The sequence below is a fragment of the Scylla paramamosain genome, chromosome 32 (genome assembly GCF_035594125.1).
Source record: "Scylla paramamosain isolate STU-SP2022 chromosome 32, ASM3559412v1, whole genome shotgun sequence".
In the NCBI taxonomy this organism is placed as follows: Eukaryota; Metazoa; Arthropoda; class Malacostraca; order Decapoda; family Portunidae; genus Scylla; species Scylla paramamosain.
The window spans coordinates 15,367,381-15,393,880 of record NC_087182.1 but is presented as its reverse complement, the minus strand read 5'-3'; the positions used below and the strand labels follow the sequence as shown (position 1 = coordinate 15,393,880).

The 26,500-nt window shown below is 42.1% G+C and overlaps 1 long non-coding RNA gene across 1 annotated transcript in view; it reads right to left on the bottom strand.

Moving 5' to 3' along the window:
- Positions 1-26,500, bottom strand: part of LOC135089257 (uncharacterized) — a 48,008-nt gene that overhangs the window by 4,743 nt on the left and 16,765 nt on the right. Inside the window, exon 2 of the long non-coding RNA XR_010261429.1 lies at positions 24,727-24,813. This is a non-coding gene — a long non-coding RNA (uncharacterized LOC135089257). The remainder of the gene's footprint in view (positions 1-24,726; positions 24,814-26,500) is intronic.

Here is a 26,500-nt window from a genome sequence, read left to right as displayed (position 1 = left end):
CAATATAAATACAAAAAATAAATAAATAAATAAATAAATAAAATAAATAAATAAATAAATAAAAAAAATGAATATAAAGTTACTGAGTACGTACGTCACTTTTACCTTTGGGTACGACAAATAAATAAACAAACGGAAATAAACAAACGAATAACAATCAATTAAACAAAACTCAATAAAAACGAAAAAAAAAAAAAAAAGTAACATATATAAGATCATACAGCGCTTACGCCACTTTTCTCTTTGGCTACATCAAAAAATCACAACCCTAATGAAATCGGGCTTTATGAATGCATGACTGTATACTTTTCTCCTTTATATGCGTGACATTTACACGGTCAGCTTGTTAGTGCAGGCAAATAAGTTAATGGACGAGGGGAGGGAAGTGGGGGGGACGAAAAACACAGTATGCAAAATGATATATAACAGGGTACAATATCAATTAACAACCATGATCTAGACGGTGTGTGAAGTTATTGCAACCATTAATTTATAAGTAATGATCAGGAACAGGAAAGTAAAGAGGGGGAGGAGAAGCAGAGAGAGAGGAGAGGGAGAAAGAAAACGAGGATAAGGGTGATGACAACGACAACGAAGATGAAAAGGAAGAAAATAAGAAGGGCAAGGAGGAAGACGAGGACGAGGAGACGAAAGGAGGACGACAAAGGCGAAAAATATCCAACAAGAAAGAAGAAGAGGGAGAAGAAGAGGAGGAAAGAGAGGAGGAAGTTGGAGGAGATGAAAAAGAGTGACGATGACGAGAAGAAAACAGGAGGAGGAGGAGGAGGAGGAGGATGATAAAGACAAGAATAAAATAAAAACGAGGGAAACAGAGGGAGAAGGAAATAGAGGAAATAGAGAAGGAGAAGGAAGACGAAAGAGGAGAAGAAAGGAAGAGGAGGCATTGGTGGTGGTGGTGGTAGTGGTGGTGGTGATGGTGGTGGTGGTGGTGGTGGTAGTGATGGTGGTGGTGTTGGTGGTGGTGGTGTCATTCAGAGTTTTGAAGGAAAAAAAAATTGCCCTTCTTTTCTCCCGGTATAAATATGCATCATTGAATTTTCCACGCGAGGTTTATAATAATCTTCATATTAAGCTTTTTATTCCTTCTTCCCTACAAGAACTTCCCTGATATTTCTGCATCCACTGTTATCCACGCTTGTATAGATGTACGTGTGTATGCATGCATGTGTGTGTGTGTGTGTGTGTGGTGTGTGTGTGTGTGTGTGTGTGTGTGTGTGTGTGTGTGTGTGTGTGTCCTTGTATGTGCGTATTCACGAATATATTTAGCTATTTATGTACCTACTCTTATTCATGAAACAGTCCCCCCCCGTCAATATTTAAATTTACTCATTTACTCAGAGAGAGAGAGGAGAGAGAGAGGAGAGGAGAGAGGAGAGTGAGAGAGAGTAGAGAGAGAGAGAGAGAGAGAGAGAGAGAGAGAGAGAGAGAGAATGCAAAAACCCTAAATTACTGAATATAAACAACATTATTCCTTCTATTACGTACTTATCTTGTTTGTCTCCTCCTCCTTTTCTTTCTCCTCCTCTTCCCTTTCCTCCTCCTCCTCCTCCTCCTCCTCCTCCTCCTCCTCCTCCTATTCATTCTCACCCTTCACTTTATTCATAAAGCGAAGTAAAGAAAAAAGAGAAAAATGTAAGTGCGTAATGTACTGTGCGTGTGTGTGTGCGTGTGTGTGTGTGTGTGTGACTGCGTAGTTCTTGTATATTCATGAATCTCTCTCTCTCTCTCTCTCTCTCTCTCTCTCTCTCTCTCTCTCTCTCTCTCTCTCTCTCTCTCTCTCTCTCTCTCTCTCTCTCTCTCTCTCTCTCTCTCTCTATTTGAATATTCCAGTTATTTTGGTACATCATCTATCCATATCTGTCCGTCTATCTAGAAACATACCTGCAATTTCATCATCTATATGCATCAACTCGCTTCCTCATACTTACAGAGAGCAGCTTCATAGCCAAAAGACTTGGTAAAATTTCTTCTTTTCTTTACATTCCCGTCTTTCCTTAACGCATCCTACTGTCATTCCAGTCCTTTCTTTCCTAAGGGTTAACTAACAGAGCTACTTTAAACTTGATCCTTCTTTTGTGTTCCTTTGTGTTCCATTCTCTTATTCGCGCATCCCGCTGCCTTTTCTGAATCAGTATCTGCTTTTGTTTGTGTTCTCTCAATGTGTCCATCCTAAGATTTCCTAGTAAGAACCAACGAGCCAGTTCAAATTTATCCTTTTTATGCTCGTCACTTCTGCCATCTCTCACACACACGTAACGCTATTTTTCTTATTTATTTTTTCTTCTCGGTTCGCTGCGTTCTGCTCGCCTCATCCGCCCCAGCTGGGAATGAAGGCCGCCTCAGGATCGAGCAAACAGAGAAAGCACCTCCAGTATTTGCAGCTTGTCTCAGTGGCTTTCCTTGCCCGACCTGCAGGCTGGCTGGGGTGGCAAGTAAGGAGGGTGAAGGAGGGTGTAGGTGGGTGTTAGTGGCTGTAAGACGAGGGAAGGAAGCCAAGGAGGAGGACTGGAGGAGAAATGGTGAGTGAGGAATAAGAAGTTGGTGGATATGTAAGGTGTTCGACTCTTGACCAGCAGGGGCACAGGAAACGCAGGTAACAGTGCAGGTGTTTATTCACAGAAGGTGTGAACAGAAGGCTGGAGGTAGGTGATCTCTCGGCGCCAGGCCGCGCACTTCCACTTAACACTTATGACTGAAGCCTAGCTCGTTCACTCATACACGTATTCATGCCTCACACAAGTCTCGCTCATTCACTCGTTCACACAACTAGCTAACAACCACACACCTCCCCCGAGACATAAGGAAGATTCCTTATCTTTGTTATGGCTACCGTAACACATGAAACAAAGTTACAATGATTGAAGTACAGAAAACACGGTACATATACACAAAACAAACACAGCGTACAATGAACACGTACGACTAATCGTAGGTGCTACGGTGCCACCGCACCTGCAGTCGTCTCGGCTCCCTACGCTGTCGGCTGCTTCGACGCTCTGGTTGCTCTCGGCCACGGTGTACCCCGTTACCCTGATGCTCCGGGCTGCCGGGATGGTGGTGTTCCTCGTGACCCTGATGCTGAAGCGCTGCACCGCCATGAGCGGTGTGCTGCTCGACAGGAAGGGGAGCAAGAGGTCTGTGTGGGCGTAGGTGGCTTCTATTACGCCACATCACGCGACCGCTGCCCATCTTGATGAGGTAGTCTCTCCTTCGCCCAACAGCCACGATGACACCCAGGCGATCCCAGAGGCCTGTCGTGTGATCTTGAACGTCGACGTGGCCACCGAGGTGCAGGAGAGGAAGAGTACGGGCGGACGCGTCGTGGCGAAGTTTCGCTTTCTTCCTCAGTCGCTCTGCCTTGGCGTCGCACTCATCAGCAGCGCGCTGCCACTGCTGAGCGTATGAGCGATGATGAGCCGGGACACAGGACCTCATAGGATGACCGAAGAGGACTTGTGCTGGTGATCGCCCTTCCGCCCTCGGAGTGTTGCGCAGTTCCAGCAACCCGCGAGCGAACGCATCCTCGTCCAGGTGTCCCTGCTGTGTGGTCGTGAGGATCAGCTTCTTCACGGACTTGACCGCTGCCTCGGCGTGACCATTGGAGCGTGGATAATGAGGTGAAGATACACGATGCTCCACCCCCCATCGAGCCAGGAAGCGCCGTACCGATGAAGAAGTGAACTGCGGTCCACCGTCAGTCCTCAGGAGAACAGGCACGCCCGTGTCGGCGAACACACCCCGAAGGACACGAACGAGCTGATCAGCCGATGCTGGACGTGAGCATGCAGACACGTGAGGCCACCCAGACAAGCGATCTACATACACGAGGTATGTACGGCCTGCTGCGTGGAAGTAGTCTGCAGAAACTGACTCAAACACCCTGCTGGGTGTGTCCGTGTCCTGCCAGAGAGGTTCGTTGGCTTGGCTTGGTAGGAGTGGACGGCATAGTGAGCATCCAGAAACGACGTTCTCAACGTCTCTGTCCATACCAGGCCAGTACACCGTTTGTCGGGCCCGTCGCTTGGTGCGCTCCATCCCCTGATGACTGTCATGGAGTCGCTCTAGTGTTTCTCGGCGGAGGCTGTGAGGAATAAGAAGCCTCGGCCCGTAAACCACCAGGTCGTCGTCTACGGCCAGCAGACTGCGCACCGGCCAGTACGTACGCAAGCGGTGATCGAGGTCGTGGCAATGATCAGGGAAGCCCTCGATGATGACGTTCTTGAGCAAGCAGTACTCCCCGTCTCTTGCTGCTGCGGCACGTACCATTTCCACAGTCTGATCCTGGAGTGGTGCTAAGCGGACGCCGTCCTCATTGGTGGCAGATAACGCTGAGATGACCGCTGAGTGGAGAGGGTCGAGGTCACCAGAAGTAGCAGCATCCTCTTCCTCCACTGGGTCCTGTACTGGAGCACGTGAGAGGGCGTCGGGCACACAGTGTGTCGATCCCTTTTGCCAGCTTGCTGTGAAAGAATACTGAGCAAGCTTCTCCCTCATGCGCTGCAGCCGCAGGTTCTCTATTTCTCCCAACAACTTGCTATTGAGGAGAGGTATCAGCGGGCGGTGGTCGAGCACTAGATCGAAGTGAGGGAGTCCTTTCAGGTAGGTGCCACATTTCCTGACTGCCCAGACGATTGCAGCCATTTCCAACTCTATTACTGCATAGCGGCTCTCTGTGTCTGTAACAAATCTTGACCCGCATTGCACCATCTTCCACTGGTCACTGTGCTTCTGCAGGAGAACGAATCCAAATCCGTGCATCCTTGAGGCGTCAGTCTGTAGCATCGTTGGTAATGATGGGTCGAAGTATGCCAAGACAGGTGGGCTGACGAGACACTGTTTCACCTTCTCAAACGCCTCTTCATGGTTAGGAGACCAGCACCAACTGTTCTTCGGGCGTAAGAGATCTCTGAGGGGTTGTGCAGCTGCAGCCACAGCAGGAGAAAAGCTTCCAAGCTGGTTTGTAAGACCCATGAATGATCGTAAGTCGGTGATGTGCTGTGGTCGTGGGAAGTCAGAGATTGCCTTAACTTTCTTTGAGTCTGTCGTGTAGCCTTGTCCAGAAACAGAGTAACCACAGTAATCTACCACTCTTTCCGCGAATGTAAACTTCTGTGGGTTGAGAGTGATGCCGTGCTGGTCACACCGCCGCACAATCTGGAATGACATGGGCTAAGTGCGCACTGTAGGTGGAGTCATAGGCCAGGATGTCGTCCACGATCTTGATGGTGTTAGGTATGTCGCCGAGAGCTTGGTCTCCTCGACGGTTATACTCGTCTCCAGATGAGACGAGACCCATAACCGCTCGCCGAAACTTGTACCGACCCCAAGGTGTTATGAAGCAGGTTAAATCCTGGTCTTCTTCTCTAATGGGGACTTGAAAATACCCCATCTTGGCATCAAGAGTGGTGAACCAAACTGCTCCGGTCCCGATCGAGGCGATAGCGTCATGAGGTGAGCGCACTGGATACACGGGCCTCTTCACGTAACGGTTGAGTCGTGTCAGGTCAACACACAGCCTTACACCAGATGTCTTTTTTGGGACAGGCACGATGGGGTGGCACCATGCCGTAGGGTAGTCCACACTCTCGATGATTCCCTTGTTAAGCAGCTCTTCCAACTGGCTCTTAATTTCTTCACGCCAATTGTAAGGGATTGTACGAGATGCTGTTACGGCGAAGGGTCGAGCGTCGTCTGTCAACTCGATGGCCATGGATCCACCAGCCATTGCACGTAAACCTTCCTTTGCTTCGAAGACGCTGGGAAAGGCCTTGATCACAGCAGCAGCGTGCCCCGCACGCTGCTGTGGCGTTGGGTCGTAGGAATGAGGCCAGCTGATCACTTCTGTGGGCGTAGATAGAGGTGGCTGCGAGGCGGTCGGGTACTTGATGGAGCTGTTGCCGGTGTGCTGTTCTTCCCTGCGTAGCGGTCGGATTTGAGCCGGAAAATCTTCGGGGAGGATTCCGAGAGCGATGGAATCGTACCAGCTAAGCAGCGCCCCCTTCACCTCCTTCACCACGCTCACAACAGTCTCAGCTTCCCTGTCGCCCAGTTGCAAGTGCGACGAGAAAGTTCCTACACAGGTGAGGGGGGTGATTACCGGCAGCATAAAGTCCATCACCATCAGCGGGCGCCAAGCTGGAGGGCGGGATTCCAAGGAGTGTTGCCGTGTCGAGGCCAATAACGGTCGTTTCGGCCCCAGAGTCAGGAGTCCACGTAATCTTGTCTCTTCCAGCGGGATGTGTGGCGGTAATGAGCACCTGGGGCGCAGGTCGTGCCGTCACCGTCTTTGTGTATACGCCTGATAAGAGCTGGTATACACTGGCACTGGCTCCCCGCCTCGGGCCTGCACCGCGATGAGGAGAGACAGTTGAGGAACTCCTCGAAGCTCCTCGTCGTTTCCTCACTGTCTGCTGACATACACTCGCAAAATGCCCTCTTTTCCCGCAGTTACGACACACTTTATCTATTGCCTGGCATCCCCTTTTGTCACTGCGACAATCTTTGCCACAACGATAACAGCCCGTGGGGCTTGAGCCCCCGAAACTGCCCTTCCTGTAGTTCGAGACAGCGTTCACACCATGGCTCGAAGAGCGAGAGCCGCCCCTTAGTACTGCACTACACTGGTTAGCGCTCTCTGATGCTCTGCAAATATCTATGGCGTTTTCAAGGGTGAGTTTCTTGTTTTCCAGCATGCGTTTCAGAGCCACTTCGTCTCGTGTCCCAACGACAATTCTGTCACGCAGCTGATGGTTTATGCACTGGTCGCAAAAGTCACAGAAATTGGCGATTTCCTTAACAGCACATAAAAAGTCGTCAAAACCTTCTTGCGTTTCTTGCACGCGGGAGTAGAAGTCTCTTCTATCCATGATGATGTTGCGCTGGCTTCGCAGGTACTCACACATTGCATCGAGGATGGTTCTTAACTCCGCGTCTCTCGGTAAGCTTATCCCGTAGCGAAGTGTACGGGTCCACTCGTCGTCTAGGACAGCAGCGAGTGCCGCCCTCTGCTCAGCCAGGGAGAGACAGTCTATCCTGGCGAGGGTTACGTATCCTTCAAACTTATGGCGCCACGTGTCGAACTCACGTAAAGATGCTGACGCCGTTAAGTGAGGAATGATGGTGGCGGACGTCGGGAACCTCGCGCCCTGGGTAGACGTGCTGCGGGCTGTGGTTTCGCCTTCATTGCTCGCCGTGGTGCGACTGGGAGCTTGTGTCCCCACTCTCTCCAGCAGCTGGGTTAAACGCTCCTCGCGAGCCTGACTCTGCTCCGACTGTCGCGCTAGCAGGGCAGCCAGCGCCTCCAACTGCTTCTCCATTCTGCGCCGTACCCACTGCAGCCTTGTCCTGATCCTACTCACTGCGCCATGTTCGACTCTTGACCAGCAGGGGCACAGGAAACGCAGGTAACAGTGCAGGTGTTTATTCACAGAAGGTGTGAACAGAAGGCTGGAGGTAGGTGATCTCTCGGCGCCAGGCCGCGCACTTCCACTTAACACTTATGACTGAAGCCTAGCTCGTTCACTCATACACGTATTCATGCCTCACACAAGTCTCGCTCATTCACTCGTTCACACAACTAGCTAACAACCACACATAAGGGACGGAGAGAGAGAGAGAGGAGAGAGAGAGAGAGAGAGAGAGAGAGAGAGAGAGAGAGAGAGAGAGAGGAGAGAGGAGAGAGAGAGAGAGAGAGAGCATGAGTGAAAAGATGAGAATAGTAATGAAGACGAAAACAAGAGGAAGAAGAGGACAGAGAAGGAGTAGGAAGAGGAGGAGGAAGAGGAAGAAGAGGAAGAAGTAGAAGAAAAAAAGAAGAGGATACAAAGTTACTGGAAGAAGGCGAGGAAGGTGTTAAGAATGGAAGAGGAGGAGGAGGAGGAGGAGGAGGAGGAGGAGGAGGAGAAGCATACAAGACCAGTGGAAGAAGCCAAGGAAGAGGAGGGTGTTAAGAATGGAGAGGAGGGGCGTGAGGAGGAGGAGGAGGAGGAGGAGGAATAGGAGGAGGATGAGGAGGAGGAGGAGGAGGAGGAGAAGAGGTGAGAGTGAGCGTTGGGAAGGAGCAAAATTGGAGCACGCCGCTGAGTGGGAGGAAGGGAAGCAAAAAGCCTGAATTTGAAGGACATGCAAGTTTGGTGCAAATAACGAAGTGGATTTGATGTGGAAGGAAAAATTCAAGAAAACTAATCACTTTCTCTCTCTCTCTCTCTCTCTCTCTCTCTCTCTCTCTCTCTCTCTCTCTCTCTCTCTCTCTCGTAATTATGACTTCTAAAGAAAATAAAGAAAATCAATCACTAGCAACTACTTTTTCTCTCTCTCCTTTTTTTTTTCTCTCCCTCGTTCTAATTTATCTCAAAAAAAAAAAAAAGATAAATAAATATCACATGTGGTGCTGATCTTGTAATTAACAACCAAATTTCCTTCTCATTCTTTCATCACAAATTCCTGCACGCATTTCCATTCACTCTGTAAACATTTATCTTCCACCCAGTAATTCAATACATATACGTTTCTTTACATGAATATAACGCAGCTATTATCACTAAAACTGTTTGGCACTTTTCAGTTTTCCTTCTTTCCCCATATTTGTTTGGAAAGTTTAAATAAAAAAAAAGTTTGCAAGATTTTCCACGTGTATATTGGAGTTCGTTTCTTCACTTTATTTCCTTTTTCCTTTGTATTTCCCACGCGTCGCTAAGATAGTTATAAATAAAAGGCAAACATTTTACTTTACTTTTTCTCTTTTTCCTTTTTTTTCCCTATTTTACTGGATTTCCTATTTCCGTTTCACTAAAATATTTCCTTATTTAATTTTACCGTTTTCTTGTTTGTCGGCTTTTCCATTTATTTACTTTATTGTTTCACTTGTTTAATCCTTTCATTTTTTCCTATTCTCTCTATGTCTCGGTTTTCCTGTTTCGCTGTTTCCTGTTCTCCCTATTTTGCCGTTTCTGTTTTTTTTTCTGACATTTGTTTGTTTCCGTGATGTTTTCCCCTTTTTTCCTTATTTTCTTCACGCAGTTTCCTTGTCTCCTACTCGATGATTCCCTGTTTCCCTCCTATGCTTTTTTTTTCTATTGTTTTCCGTTTTTCCTGATTTTCATGCTTTACTGTTTGTTTTCTTTATTTCTCACGTTTCCTTTTCTACTTTCAATTCTGTATCTTTCCCGCTTTTTCTTCTCTTCTTTCAACTCCTCATTAGATTCGCACGCTTAACTTTTCCTCGAACTTTGCATTAAAAAAAAAAAGTAAATAAACAGAGAAAATATATGTTCACTGTCTTTCTCTCCGTTTTTTTTCTGTTTTTTTTTTCATTTCCTTGCGTCCATTTTCTTCTGGTTCCTCTGTTATTACATTAGTTCCTTTTCCGCGTACGGCCTCATCTTATTCTTCGTTTCTTTCTTTCTATTTTACTATTCCTGGACTTCTATCTTCTCTTTCGCTTTCCTTTTTTTTCTCTCTTTCATCACGTTATTTCGTTTTTCTTCGTATGCCTCATATTTTTCGCTCTTTCTTTGGACATTTCTTCTTTATATCTGTTGTGTTTTGTTTATCCTTTACCATCGTTCGTATTACTTCTATTTCCGAATGCGCTCTTTATTATTAGTATTTCCTTTAGTTTTCCTTGTCTTTCGCTTCTGATCGTGTGTGTGTGTGTGTGTGTGTGTGTGTGTGTGTGTGTGTGTGTGTGTGTGTGGTGAATTTAAACCTATTTCTATCCCACAGCTCATGAGTCACTACTACTACTACTACTACTACTACTACTACTACTACTACTACTACTACTGCTGCTGCTGCTGCTGCTGCTGCAACTAATAGCCTCAATTTTATCACGTTCATATGTTAAGATCATTTTTGCCTTCATTCGCTATTTTTTTCAACTATATTTTCTCAGTTTTATATATATATATATATATATATATATATATATATATATATATATATATATATATATATATATATATATATATATATATATATATATATATATATATATATATATATTTATATATATATATATATATATATATATATATATATATATATATATTTATATATATATATATATATATATATATTTATATATATATATATATATATATATATATATATATATATATATATATAATATATATATATATATATATATATATATATATATATATATAATATATATATATTATATATATATATATATATATATATATATATATATATATAATATTCTTACTCAGGCAATAATTTTATGATAATTTATTTAATGATAATTTATTTATTTATTTATCTATTTCCTGTGCATCCTTCTTGTTCCTGCCTTCCTCCTTGTCTTTCTCTTTCTGTTCCTCCATTTTATCAGAATTATCTCTTCTTCCGCTCTTCTACTCTTCTTTTTTTCGTTTTCGCTTTGTTTTCCTCGTTACCTTCATTCTCCATTTTTTTTGTCGTCACCTGTCTAATCTTCATTTTATTTTCTTTCTTATTTTTCTCCTCCTCCTCCTTCTCGACTATCACCACTACAGGCGCCTCCTCTCCTTCTTCTCATTCTCCTTCTCCTTCTCCTCCTCCTCCTCCTCCTCCTGCAGGTCTCCAGGGATGGTCAGGTGCCAAGGATCACCTGCCTTTCTTCTTTGCACTGATTTCCCTGCAGGTTAAGACTCACTTGTATCACTTGTACCTGTCTCTCTCTCTCTCTCTCTCTCTCTCTCTCTCTCTCTCTCTCTCTCTCTCTCTCTCTCTCTCTCTCTCTCTCTCTCTCTCTCTCTCTCTCTCTCTCTCTCTCTCTCTGTGAAATATATACACAAATTTTTTCAGGTCAAATTTTTACCATTCCTATAATGTGCTTTACGTAATCTGCTTTGTTGTGACGCGTGCTGCTGCTACGTGACGCCCGGGAAAGTAACACGTGTGCCGGGTAAATTGAATTACATGTATAACAATCCGACATACATGGAAGTGAGAGAGAGAGAGAGAGAGAGAGGAGAGAGAGAGAGAGAGAGAGAGAGAGAGAGAGAGAGAGAGAGAGAGAGAGAGAGAGAGAGAGAGAGAGAGAGAGAGAGAGGAGAGAGAGAGAGAGGGGGGGGGGGGAACAAGAAAATGCATTAAATACATCCTATAAAAAAAAATAGACAAACATTATATATTTTTTTCCCATACCATCTTTTCACTTTTTTTTCCTTCCCTCTTCATGTCCAGGAATTAATGAATGCATTGATTTACTTTGGAGGTTTCGACCCACCTGTGTTTACTCATTGTTTACCTGTCCATGGAGTGCTCAGGTGAGAGGCAGGTATTGAGAGAAAAAAGGAGGATAGGTGACGGTAAGCAAGCCAGGTGAAAATGAAGCGAAGAGAACAGGTGTGGTAGACTGATGTGTGTGTGTGCGTGTGCGTGTGCGTGAGAGAGAGAGAGAGAGAGAGAGAGGAGAGAGAGAGAGAGAGAGAGAGAGAGAGAGAGAGAGAGAGAGAGAGAGAGAGAGAGGAGAGAGAGGAGAGAGAGAGAGAGAGAGAGAGAGAGAGAGAGAGAGAGAGAGAGAGAGAGAGAAACAAAGCAAAAAAAAATTGCACAAGAAAAGAGAACAGAATTAAAATAAAGAGAGAACGAGGAGAGGGATGCTGAATACTAGGGTGAGAGATAAGGAGAGGGAAAAGAACAGGAGATGAGGGACAGGGCTGGGGGTAGGAGAGACAGGGAGGGGGGGGAGAGTGGTAAAAGCCTAATCGAAAGAACCCCACAACGCAGCGTCGCTCACCCTTGTCAACACACCTCCAATTACGAAGCAGGTAAAGGTAAAACACGACGCCTCTTCTTCCTCTATTAGACTCACCATGTATCCTCGCGCTCCACTTCTCGTTTTCTCTTCCCTCATTTCCATTTTTTTTTTTTCTCCTTGAAGATGTGTCTTGTTTGTTTCTCTCTCTCTCTCTCTCTCTCTCTCTCTCTCTCTCTCTCTCTCTCTCTCTCTCTCTCTCTCTCTCTCTCTCTCTCTCTCTCTCCTTTTGAAACTTTCTAAACAAAGCCAAGACTTTCTAAACCTTTCTACACACACACACACACACACACACACACACACACACACACACACACACACATACACACACAATTTCATTCCTTTTTGTTTTTTCTTTATTTCATATTTGTTTCCTCTCACAATACACTGAGGAGAGACTTGAGTCCACCTTTTCCTCTACATTTGACTAAACAAAACATTTCCTTTGTTCTCTTTGTTGTTGGAACAAACAGACTAGCTAGGGTGGGTAGTTGCCTTTCCTATGATCTATTGTGTTATCTAACCGATTTGCAATAAATAAACTGGCTCTTAGCGGTCTTTTTTTTTGGGGGGGGGTAAATACTTCCTTGCTGTCTATAATGACCAGGATATTTTTTTTTTTTTGGCCTCTTTAGTTATCCTTGGTATTTACTTTTTCATATCGAGCACCACAACGCCTCAACTCTTACTGCCTCACAGATATGGAATGAAAGAGACGGTGAATATCTAATTTTCGCCTCTATATATTAATCTTTCACTCTGCTCCTCTATAATCACGAGGTAAAAATCTTTCATATGAAGCATTACAACACCTTAACTATTTGCTTGCCTCACAGATACGCGATAATAGACACAATAAATACGCAACGTTTGGCTTTTATGTTTACTTGGAACAATTAACTTTTACATGGAGCGTTACAACACCTCAACTGTTAGCCGCCTCACAGATATGAAATAACAGACACGGTAAATATTTCAGCTTTGCCTCTATATTTATCAATGTAATTATCTCTCACACGGATCACTGCAACACCTCAACAATGCCGCGTGATGGAAACCGCCGCTGCTCCACACATATAAAATAACAGATACGGTAAATATTCTAGTTTTATATCTATCAATGGCAATTACCTTTCACACGTATCACTGCAACACCTCGTCTATGCGGCGTGGTGGAAACAGCTGCAGCCACATAGATATGGAATAACAAAACACGTGACAACAACAACATCCCATCTCACATACCTGGGCGGGACTGAGGCAGAGAAGATAATCGCATTAACAAGAGCTATGCCACCACACAGGTAATAATGGAAATTGTCGCCTTCTGTTTTCCACCATATTATTGAGTTGAGGTTACTCTGAATCCATCGTCTGCTGCAATAAAGGCAGTTGTGTGTTTTGGTTGGTGGTGTGAGGCACGCTTTGTAGAGCCGCTGGTGATGGTGTGAGTGAGAATTACAGATGCGTGTGACGGGTTTCTTGGTGCTCCCTGATCCATATTCAGTGACCCACTCCCCCTTTCTCTCTCTCTCTCTCTCTCTCTCTCTCTCTCTCTCTCTCTCTCTCTCTCTCTCTCTCTCTCTCTCTCTCTCTCTCTCTCTCTCTCTCTCATCAATCCTTCTACTTGCATTTATCAGCCCACCCACTTACATCCTTATCCAGCCACCTATCCCCCCACCACACACACACACACACACACACACACACACACACACACAGAAACTCCTCTTATTTCTTGATATTTTTAAAAATCTCCTGGAACACGTTTTGCAATCAGTAAATATTTATTTGTTCTCCCTCTAAAGGGTCATTGCTTCATTGTGCAATTCTCGTTTTAATTTCCTGTCTCATCCCGGGTTGACAAACGGTATCACAGCGTCGTCAGTTGCACAGACTCTTCAAAACTAGCATGCTGCTCTGCCGCGTCAGGGAGGCCAGCGGTTAAAAGCGACGGGTGGGAATTAAAACAATTTAATATGCAAAATTCTTTCTGTTAATTTCTACGTTTTTATTTATTTATTTATTTAATAATTTATTTTTAATAAACTTGCTTTTTGTCTGCTGACCCAGATGCAACGATATAATTTTTTGTAATTTTAAAAATATGATTAAAAAAAAATTCCCTTCATTAAAAAATATTTTTAAGAAATCGGTTCCATAAACCTTCAGTGATATCAAAGTGCCACAATTGATACAAATTGATAAAAAAAATTCGTAGGCATATAAGCCTCTCAGGAAGGACCAGAAGTTAGCATTTTAAATAAAATTATTATTGAAAACCTGCAACATTCTGCTTAGAAGACTTTCTCTCGTTTCAAAAACTTGTTACACTTTTCTTTCTACCATCACAGATGTTTTTAAGTAGCGCTGTTTGTAACTTTCAAACTTTCAACTTTAGAAAAAAGTCTATTCGCCAAGACTTGCGTCACATCGCAGTGTCGTCACGTACACAAAACTGTTGAAGACTGATCAGCATGCAAAGCTTCTCCCGCCCCTCAAGGAACGACAGGGATTGAAAAGCACAGACAAAACTTAAAAGCATAATTTAGTATCCAAAAGCATCCTCCTCTTAATTCTGAAGAGATGAATATTAATATTTTTTTTTCTAGTTAAAATTTTCCCAATTATCAAACATCATTAAAAATTACTTAAATGTCTAAATTTCTCGCCATCTTAATCCAAAGTAAAAAAAACAAAATCGTCTTTACTTAAGTCAATGAAACAAGATAACAGTTTTCTTTCACCTCCATTTCAATTTGATTCAATTACTAACACCTCCAGTCCACGCTCACTTACTTTTTGTGAGGAGTTTTTCTAATTTAATTTTTACTCCCCACTTCCTAATACCCTCAGGTCCTCTTAGTTCACTTCCCCTCTTCCTCTCCCTTCGTTTCAGTGTTTTATACATTTATTTAACCACTTCTCTATTTAGCCTGCCTCCATTTAACGCACCCTCTTTCTTTTTTTCTTTTTTTTAATTCCAGTACTCTCTCTCTCTCTCTCTCTCTCTCTCTCTCTCTCTCTCTCTCTCTCTCTCTCTCTCTCTCTCTCTCTCTCTCTCTCTCTCTCTCTCTCTCTTTCATTCAATTACTACCATCATATTCTCTCCTCTCCCATTCATTTTCCCAATCTTTTTAATTTCCTCCTACTCGCTAAACCTTTCCTTGTGACCTTCTGCCTCTCTGCTTTCTCCCAACAAGTTCTCTTCCATCAGATATTTTTTTATTTACATTTCCCTTAATTCATCCCACATATTCTATCTGTTTTGCCTTACCTCTCGTTTTCTTTATCCTGACCCTCTCCACTTTTTCCATTAACTTTCCTCCATTTACTCTACACCACTATTTCCTCTCCCTTCCTTCCTTTCATCCCTTCCTGCCTCGCTCGTTTTCCTCCTTCTGTTTCCTCTTTATATATTTTGCGGGTTTTCTCTTTGCTCTCTTTTCTCTTCTTTCCTTGCCTTCTTCATCTCCTTTACCTCCTCCTTTCACCGGAATTTATAAGTATTTTTTCTTCTCTTCTTTCCCTCTCTTAGTCATCTTCCTTCCCTCTCTGTTTTCCTCTGTTCTTCTTTAACTTTATTTCATCGTATTTTATAATTACTCTCTTTACTCTATCTTTCAACCCTTTCTCTACTGCACAATATTATTCCTAAATCATCAGCAATTTGCCACTCACTTGTATATATTTCCACGACAGTCTCAAATAGTTCTATATCAGACAAAGTATAAAATTAAACTCCTGTTCTCTTATTCCTTTCTAAGTGTCCGTGAAAACCATTTTTAACGGAGATTTGAATGTTAGATAAGGACAGCCATAACAATAGAAGGTTTAGTCCTCTTTCTTGTCACTTATTCTTCCTCTGCCCTTAACTTCCTCCCTCACTGTCATCGGAACTCAGAAATGCATGTAAGGTGAACCAGGACAATTTCTTCTCAGACACAGAAGAGGATAAAGGATGGAAAGGAGAGACAGTAGTTATTAATTCCAATGAGAGAAAGAGAAAGTTGAAGAAAAGTAAAGATTGAGAGACAATAAAGAGCATTAAGAGATGGAGAGAAGAAAGTACTTATTAATTTCGACGAAAGAAAGACAGGAAGTTAAGGAACAGAGGAAGACAAAGAGGCAAGGAAGATGATTAGGAGACGGAAAGGAGAGAGAAAATATTTATGAATTCTGATGAAAGGAAGAGCTAAAGAAGGAGAGGAAGAAGGTACGGAAGGAAGCGAAAAGAGAGTAAGAGAGTACCCGTAAAATAGAGTTGAAACGTGTTGTTATTATTACTGTTGTCATTATTTTCTTATAAAAAATACAAAATAAAAAAAAATTGAGAAGTAGAGGATAACTTTGTCTTTTCGTGGTACACAAATACCAACGAGAGTGCGTAGAGGATTAGTGTCAAAGAAGATTCTAAAAAGAAAAAAAAAGTAAAAGTCTACCAGCGGTCCAGTCAGTCCCTCTCTGCCTCTTAAAAGTTCAGACTGACAACTTCCGCGAGAGCTTATTCTTTTTTTTACAGCTCACATTTTTTTCGCAACGTTATGAACCACTTCACGTTGCGTGCTGAAGGCTTTGACCCAAAGTAGGCACCGTTCCTGTGAAAAACGAGAAATCCATCAGTACGAGGGTTAAATCGGACAGAGCAGCGAGACTTGTGGATATTTTACGGTGGGGGAGCGTTAGGATACTTGTGGGAGGAAAGATTGGGGATGCTAGTGAAAGATGGAGAGTTAGAGAAGGGAAGGAAGGCTTTAGGTATTACGTGGGTGAAGGAAGAGTTTAGTGTTGTTCAACGCCTCGAAAACTCAATTCCTCCTTCTTTCAACTCGACACGACCTTCTAGATAATTATCCCCTTTTCTTCAGGGACACTCAACTGTCTCGCTCTTCTACATTGAACATCCTCGGTCTGTCTTTTTACTTATAATCTAAACCGGAAACTTCACATTTCATCTCTAGCAAAGAAAAAAAAAAAAAAAAAAAAAAAAACTTTTATAAAGTTAGACGTTCTGAGTCGTCTCCGCCAGTTTTTTCTCACCCTCCCGCTGCTAACTCTGTACAGGAGCCTTGTCCGTCTATGTATGGAGTATGCTTCATAGGTTTGGGGGTGTTCCACTCATACCGATATTTTAGACAGAGTGGAATCAAAAACCTTTCGTCTTATCAACTCCTCTTCTCTGATTGTCTTCAGTCTCTCTCTCATCGTCCCAGTGTTGCATCTTTTGCTATCTTTTACCCCCATTTTCACGCCAACTGCTCTTCTGATCTTGCTAACTGCATGTCTCCTCTCCTTTAGCGGCCTCGCTGCACTAGACTTTCTTCTTTCTCTCAACCCTATTCTGTCCATCTCTCTAATGTGAGAGTAAATCAGTATTCTGAACCATTTATCCCTTTCTATGGTAAACTCTGGAACTCCCTGCCTGCTTATGCATTTTCTCGTTTCTATGACGAAGTTTCAAGACATTTACCCTCTGTTTTTTTTTATTTTTATTGTATCTGACATCTTTATTGGATCTGGCATTAAGTAGGTCCTTGTACAGAGGCCCTCTTGCATAAAAAAAAAAAAATAATAATAATATTAATTCCGTTTCAATTACCCTGCAACTATTATGCATGAACACTTCATTCACTATTCACTCTCTTAAGGTGTTATGCCTCGCCTATTTATTATTCATTTTATTATTATTTTGTAGTAGTAGGATTTGTTCACCCCATACTCTACGTCACTGAACTCCATTAAGCCCTGGGAGTGGATGGACTATAATCTCTCTCTCTCTCTCTCTCTCTCTCTCTCTCTCTCTCTCTCTCTCTCTCTCTCTCTCTCTCTCTCTCTCTCTCTCTCTCATCCATCTCCGTCCTCAACGCTCTCGTCTACTCCACCTTCCCTAATAGCCATCATCTTTCCCTCCTTCTCCTCTTCCTCCTCCTCCTTTCAATATGAACTCCTTACATCAATATCCGTATCTCTCTCTCTCTCTCTCTCTCTTGATCCCACATACACTGCCTTTAACTTCAGATTTATTATTATTTCCTTAGTGTTTTTTTTTTCACGGCAATGGAGGATGATGACAAAATCTCTGAGGCGTCTCCGAGAAATATGAATCTATAAAGGAGACACAATAACGTTCCGGAAAAGGAGAGAGAGGAAGAAAAAAGCGGGGAAAGAAGGAACTTATGGAAATGAATGTGCAAATCACTTTTCTTCCCTCCCCCTCTGAGTTCTTGCGGGAATCAACTTTTTCATAGATGGATAGGAAATTATTTTGTAAGGAGATAAGTGTTAAATGAAGCTTCTTTTGTGGCAACTCTAGGATATTTAGGTGAAAGACGAAAAATTATAAGTCTCTTGTGATATAGCAGAGAAAATGAAAATTACTACATTAAAAACAACAATAACAACAACAAAAGCAAATAAGAAGGAAACAATAGCAACAAAATAAATAAAAAAAGCAAGGAATGAAATACTTTAAAACTATAAGAGTTAAAAGATATAACAGATAGAATATAAATGTTATGCTAATTGTTAACTTCGTATGTGTACCATGGAACCATCTTAGGCAATGAGCATGGTAGCAGGTTCTCCTTCTGATCTTCGATACACATCAGAGCGCATTATGTGTGACCCAGGCATGCAACCGTCTGTCCTCACCTCTTCTCCTCAAGGACCATGCAAAGGTTGCCAACCGTGAAGTTGAACGGCCCCACGCCTCACAACCTCCCATATCCTCTTAAATATACTTGGCGAGAACAAAAATACACAAACGGTTAATTCTAACTATTGAAACTCCATAACTCTAGATTTTCTGCGTATGAGAGGCACTGGCCAAGGGCAACAAAAAGCGCAAAAAAAGGCCCACCAAGAGTGCCAGTTCCTAAATGGAGGTCAAAAAGGATAATCCAAAATTGGAGGATATGTCTTGAAACCTTCCTCTTGCAAGAGTTCAAGTCACAGGAAGAAGGAAACATAGGGGCAGGCAAGGAGCTCTATAGCATAGCCGAATATTAGCACATTCCCTCCTACACAGAGTTTTACATCCTCTAAAAGGGGAAAGAAAACTCCTACTAGGCACGTCCCCCGGCTGGCGTGAACTGACACTCACAGGCTGTTCCGAATGAACCGAATAAGAAGCCGCGGACCAAATCGAGCAGGAATGAAGGGGCGAACACCTGATGTATATTCGCTGAGAAGCCCATTAGTGCTCACGCAAGGGATGATGCGAGTATGGGTGCCGCATACCAGGCAGCCGATGCGGAGGTATTTACTGGACCACATCACTCCCGACAAAATGAATGACAAAACTCCGCACTTCCGCCCGAACCCCATAACGGAAACTGTTTATATAATTATATATTAATTGTATGTGTCGTGTAATGAAAAAATGATGGAGTAAAATATTATTCATAATGAAAACAACGGATTATGATAAAGCTATTCATGAACTGCAACTTATTATCTACACAAATGATGGTTTGGGAAATCAATGACAATTAATATAAAGGAAACAACTTGCATTTCCCTTCTTTATTATTCTTTTTTCTGTCATACTTGTCAGCAATGGATTGACTCCTCTGATTTTCAAATAATTTAAAATATTGAATAGAGGCACAACGCACAAGGAAAAGAGACGGAGCTGAGTAAACGTAAAGAAAATCTGAAATTCATAAGCACAATATTGAATGCAATACACGGCAAAGAAAACACAAGCCGTCATAATACACTGAGATCCTGAGGACACACACACACACACACACACACACACACACACACACACACACACACAGAAAACGAGAGAGAGAGAGAGAGAGAGAGAGAGAGAGAGAGAGAGAGAGAGAGAGAGAGAGAGAGAGAGAGAGAGAGAGAGAGAGAGAGAGAGAGAGAGAGAGAGAGAGAGAGAGAGAGAGAATAAACAACTAAATATATCAGAATAATTAATACATGAACAAAAAAAAATATATGAATGCAACTTTGAACAATGTAACCAAAGAAAGGAAATTGAAAAAATAAGATGAGCATATGCCGTCAAACACACACACACACACACACACACACACACAACACACACAACACAGACAAGGATGCACTTCCCTCACTTTCTTAATAACGCACCAAAACATCTTCAGGACTTCCTCTCTGGGCAGCAATTAAACCCAGTCTCTCATTCAGAATACACCAAACATTGGGCTCATAAATATTCAGCGCGTAATTTGCACAGCGCCTTGATAACTGTCTGGCGCGGGAAGCACAAAGGCGAAGATGACTGTGTTTCTGCATCTGCAATTACGTTTCTTGTCGAGGAAGGAAAAAAAAAAAGAACCCCACGAGGGACCTCTTGTTGTGACGCCGAAGGAACGGCCTTACAAACACTTTCTGCTTCTCTCTTGGTCTCTGAAGCGTTGAGAAGAATGGCAATCTCTGTAAACACTTTTAATTGCTCTTAAACGCAAATTTACAACACGATCAATGGAGTGATGAGGAAAAACAACACGGTTCGTTAGGCTCCAATAGCACGAGGCACTTTTCTCGCTAAATTATCTCCTTGTTTACTAATTTTCCTTTTCGCGCGCGTGTACCAGGCTGGAAGGGACGCACGTGTGAATCTAGGTCTCTGGGATCACGTACAGGATTCAGGTACAGCGTTGCCAGGTGAGAGGTTGGGGTTCATACAGTGGTACATGTGAAGACTGAAGCCTGTCACACACCACACCCGATTCTAAAGCTGAAAGACAGTAATTTCCCACAATTTAGTGAAAACTTTTGCAACTGAATACGGCGCGAACTCAGCCTTCCAAGTGACGTGTTGCCACTGTGTGTGTGTGTGTGTGTGTGTGTGTGTGTGTGTGTGTGTGTGTGTGTGTGTGTGTGTGTGTACTGTATCTGCAATCTCGTCTCCAGCAGGTTACTGACGCTTAAGGAGCATTTTCGTTTTCTGTGTGTGTGTGTGTGTGTGTGTGTGTGTGTGTGTGTGTGTGTGTGTGTGTGTGTGTGTGTGTGTGTGTGTGTGGACGCGTCTTAAGTTTCCTAAGGTACCAAAAATCTTTAGCCCAATAATCCTTTCTCATCCTCCCTTCCCAACCCCCCCCCACTCCCCCCACCATGCCTCCCCCCCCCCTCTCTCTCTCTCTCTCTCTCTCTCTCTCTCTCTCTCTCTCTCTCTCTCTCTCTCTCTCTCTCTCTCTCCTCTCCTCCTCATCCCCGCTTAGCCTTCTTTTCTCGTTCGTTCCTTCTTCCTCCTTCCTTCTCTCCTTCCTTGTCCTCCCTCCCTTCCCCCGCTCATCCTCACACGTTGCAGGAAAAACACAAATACTGGCAATAATCTCCTAAGTCTATTGCCCACCGCTCAGTAATTACCAGGAAATATATAGAAAAAAAATGTATTACTTCACTCTCAGTAATCATACCAGGCACCGCAACTCATTTTCTTCGACTAGGAAAAAAAGTGATGGGTAATTAGCCTTGACCACTGAGGAAATAAACATACCGGAATATCTCTCTCTCTCTCTCTCTCTCTCTCTCTCTCTCTCTCTCTCTCTCTCTCTCTCTCTCTCTCTCTCTCTCTCTCTCTCTCTCTCTCTCTGCAGTAACATCTGGGCCACACCCGCCATAAAAAAAAAAAAAAAAAACGGGTAGCATTTTTTTTTTTCAACCTTGGTCGTTACATCGATCCAGGAGAGAGAGAGAGAGAGAGAGAGAGAGAGAGAGAGAGAGAGAGAGAGAGAGAGAGAGAGAGAGAGAGTGCAGAGAGGCGTGGCGGGACAAGGTAACAGGCTGAAGGGGAGAGAGAGTCTGTCCCTCGCATTCTGTAGCACTGACGACCTTTGCTGACAGCTCACTGGAAACCTACATCAGTATTTATACCACTGGTTCTTTGTCCCTGCATTGAGGTGGAAAATATAAGCCTCTGTTTTTTTTTTTCTGGTTTCTCAAAGGCAATGTTGAGAGAATACGAGGCAATTCCATTTTTTCTTTCTTTTTTTCTGTTTTTACTTAGGTAATGCTGAAAGAATATGAGATTTTTTTTTTTCTTTTTATCTGGTTTTCTTTACGCAATGTCGAAAGAATACAAGGACTTTCATGTAAATAACTTGTTCGTGGTGCTTGTATTGCGGTGACAGGATCTCTTCCAGGTGACAGTGATGTCTCGGAGGAATTTTGGCTTCAGGTACGTTCACTGGTATTTTTGTCTTTGCTTCGTTTTTTTTTTTTTTTTTTTTTGCACTTTTACGTAGTGTTATGAAAAGACGAGAGACGATCCATGCAAGACTCACTGGTGCCTTGTGACTGCATGGAGCTTCCAGATATCTGTTCCCGATAAAGTGAGTGTCTTAAATGCAGTTTTCTCTTTAGGTGAGTTCACTTGTTTTCCCGCTTCCTTTTCCTTTTCTTTTTTTTTATTACATTGCAAGGAGAATAAGGGAGGTTTCAAAATAGAGTTCTAGTTCAGTGAGCCCCTTAACAAAATGCAAATTTAGCTTCACGTTCTCTGGTTTTATTGAATAAACTGAATTTTCTTTCACATATTACCAGAAAAAAAAGAAGGCAGGGTTTCCCATAAGAGGATAAACAAGTAACTCATTCCTTGTCTTTGAATTGTACCCTTAAACAAGTTGCCCAACTAATACATCTTATGATTTAGACGCAATGTTCCCTTTACACTCGTTTTCTTGCTCCGCTTTCTTTTTTTTTTTTTTTTTTTTTAAGCAGTAAAATACATCACATAGTTCCTTTAAATCAACTAACTTCCTAAGCCATTACATTAGACTCAAGCAGTAGGATGAAAAGCACACACACTCCCATTCTAAACTACATCTTCCTACATTCAAGTGCGGCTAAAATCTTGGTTATCTCCACACCATATAGTGCCTCAATTGGCCTCGCACAGTCGGTGGTAAACATATAGACAAAAAACTTTTTTTTTTTCTGAATGTGAATGTGTATATATCCACAAATATCAATCACAAAAATATATCGATACAGTACTCCTGATTCACTATAAGTTTTTTACAACCATTCCCCTTCAATATGAATAATAAACACTAGTATCATATATTTAATGACAGTAAAATATTATCTATTTTCATACACACCCAAAAAAAAAAAGTCACCATAATAGTCTTGCTTCAGTCTCAGCTTCCCTACAACCATTTCTCTTCGATATGTAATTAGTAAACATTTGATTCACGTATTTAGCAAGAGTAAAACAGTAAAACATTCATTAATTTCAGTGATGAGCTGTTATTGAAACGTCAGAGAATATAGCACTAGGGTACTCTTCCTTCAGCCTGAGCTTTCTACATCTATTTCCTTTCGACATACAACTGATAAGCGCTAGATTCAAGTAATTAGTAAGAGCAAAACAATAAACTATACACTAATTTCACTGATGAAGAGCTGCTGTTGAAAGGTAAGACAACATAGCATAACAGAACTCTTGCTTCAGTTTTTGTACATTCATTTCCCTTCGATATGAGATTAACAAACATTACCTCCATTCACTTTATAGAGGCAAAACAGCAAAAACATTCACGCATTTTACAAGTGAGATATTTTGAAAGGCAAGAAAATACAGCTCTTACTTCCGCCGCGTTCCATGCCACGCCTCCCCTTCGCAGTGAATTACGTCAGGGGAGTAAGAGGACACGTCACATGAAAGGGCGCGCCATAATGATCAACAATAACCTTCGCCTGGAGGAACAAAGCAGCCAGAAACTAAGGAAGTCCGACTGATGCGCCGCCTCCAAAATGACTTTCAATAATAATGCCATCAGAACACGCGCCCGTACGTCTGGCAGGGATGCAATTAGTGTGGGGAGCGTTTTTTTTTTTTTTTTTTTTGTCTGTCTGTTTGTTTGTTTGTCTGTCAGTCTCTGTTTCTATTTCTACATGGCTTTCAAATTCTTTATATGATGTTTATCTTCTTGCAGAATTCCTCTAGTGTGGGATAGTTATTATAATTTTATTAAATCTTTGTTTGTCTGTCTGCCCCAGTTTCTATATGGCTTTGTAGATCTTTGTATTATATTTCTCTTTTCTGCACTTTTGTTTTCATTCTTCTTCCTATTGTCACTTAGTTCTCTTTGTCCATTTTATCGTTTTTGTGTCACACATGCATGCACCCACTGATCCACCCACCCATGCACACATCACAGGAACAGGAACACAAATACAAGTGTAACAGCGCCTTTGGCCATTTGAAACACACAAAACATCTGCATAAGGTCACACACATTACAATGACGAAATAAAGTTAACTACCTTATATGATTCTGCAGACCAGCCTTTACCTAAGCATAACGCGTTTCAGGCAAACAGAAAAAAAAAAGATAAATAAATAAATAAATAAAATAAATAATAAATAAAAAATAATAATAATAAACGTAGGAAATACAAAAAAAAACAGCTTCAGCAACTAAGCAATAACACGAGTAATAAGAACAGAACACGGAAGACGAATAACAAGTATATTCAATTAGCAGTTTCAGGTTTAAGTCCCGCTCAGATGGCAAAGGCTATTACTGAGTGGCAAGCGGTTTACAATCCTGCCTCAATGAGAAAGAGAGCAAGTCGTGTGGCAGGTCTGAGCCTTATTCACAGAGCGCATAATAAAAGCTCCGGGCTGCCCTTCCTTGTGCAATAGCCGGCGATCAAGATTCCAACAGTGGTAAAGAGGACCGTGAATGAGTGAGTGTAGGTGAATGTAACACACACACACACACACACACACACACACACAGTAAAAACCTTGTATTCACAGTAAATCCTAACATTCAGAATCAAATCACACCCATTGACTCAAGCAATAATTTTAATAAACGAATCGAATGTGAAAAATAAACAGCCACACACACACACACACACACACACACACACACACACACACACACACACACACATTTCCACTAATAAAAAAAAAAAAAATACTAATAAAAATGTCTACTTACACATCATCACACCACCATTCACTTCCTCTTCATTATCCAACAGCATCCCATCTTCTACACAGCCCAGGTAAGCGATCACCACCACACCTGTAAGGAAGAGTAACGATGGTAAGTTCCTCCATTAATAAGGTGAGAATAGTAAAGCTCCCTATTACCTTAGCACTGGTAATTGGCGCGGGTCTGGGGCCATAATGAGAGGAGCAGTAACAAACTCCCCGCTAAGAGAAATTTGCTAATGAGCTACAAATTATGGTTTCCAGCATTAGGAAAGAGCTCATTAAGGCGAGGTGTAATGAATGAGAGAGAGAGAGAGAGAGAGAGAGAGAGAGAGAGAGAGAGAGAGAGAGAGAGAGAGAGAGAGAGAGAGAGTTACTAAGGTAGGTAGTTTGAAACGCAGATGTTAGAATGTAGAGTTAATTCATTTTACTTTAAGACACGTAGAAAAATGTCGCTTTTAGGCTTTCAAGATGGACGGACAGGCAGACAGACAAAGACAGACAGCGAGATAGACAGAAAAACGGAAAAACAGAGAGACAGATAGATAGACAGACAGACAGAGACAAACAGAAAGAAACACAGACAGACAGACAGACAGACAAATAAACAGATAGCTAGATATGGACAGATAGACAAATTAATACAGATAGACAGGTAGGTGGATTGACAAATAAATGGATACGTGGAAAGAAGTAGATGGGGTAAATAAATAAATAGCGATATATAGACAGATAGATAGATACACATAAGAATAGCTAGGCGTGTAAGTAGGCAACCATGGAGATAAACAGATGGCTAGATAAACAGATAGGTAAGTGAACAGAAGAAAAGGAAAAAAAGAGATTAGCATAAATAGATAAGCACATAAAAAAATAGATCAGTAATATAAATAGATAGTTGTGTAGGGGGATACTCATGCAGTCTCTCTCTCTCTCTCTCTCTCTCTCTCTCTCTCTCTCTCTCTCTCTCTCTCTCTCTCTCTCTCTCTCTCTCTCTCTCTTTCAGGAATTTTTATGTACTGTTTCCTTCATCGTTTTCTACTCTCTTCTTTCCTTATATTGTTGTTCTTTCATTCCTTTCTCTCTATCTCCAGCCATATATTTTTTTTCTACCTATACTACTAATCCATATAGTCATAAAGGAAGACGAAGGTGAAGAAGGATGCACGTATTAAATGGAGGAGTAAACAAAACATACATAACAATACAAATATACAAATAAACACGGAAATCGAGAGTAAAATACAAGCTCAAACAAACGAAATATGCACAAAATAAAGAGGAAAGTTGAAAAATACACACACAACCATACACAAAGTAAAAGACAACACAACACACACACACACACACACACACACACACACACACACACACACTAAAATAAATACAAAAATAAATATAGAAAGAAATAACTAAATAGATGAATTAATCAACAAACAAACAAAAACAAGAGCACCAACCCACCAACACACACACTAAAATAAATACACAAATAAATAAATGAAGAAAACTAAACAGATAAATTAATCAACAAACAAACAAACAAATAAACAAAACAAACAAAAACAAGAGCACCAACCCACCAACACACACACACATGCACACGTACACATGCACACACCCCAACATACACACACATCTTTCCCTAAACCAGCTACCACCACCACCACCACCACCACCACCATCACCCTATAACAACACGCAACCCCTTCCCTTTTGAACCATTAATTAACGAAGAAATGAGCGCCGGATGACAAGAAGAACACGAAGGGAAGGAA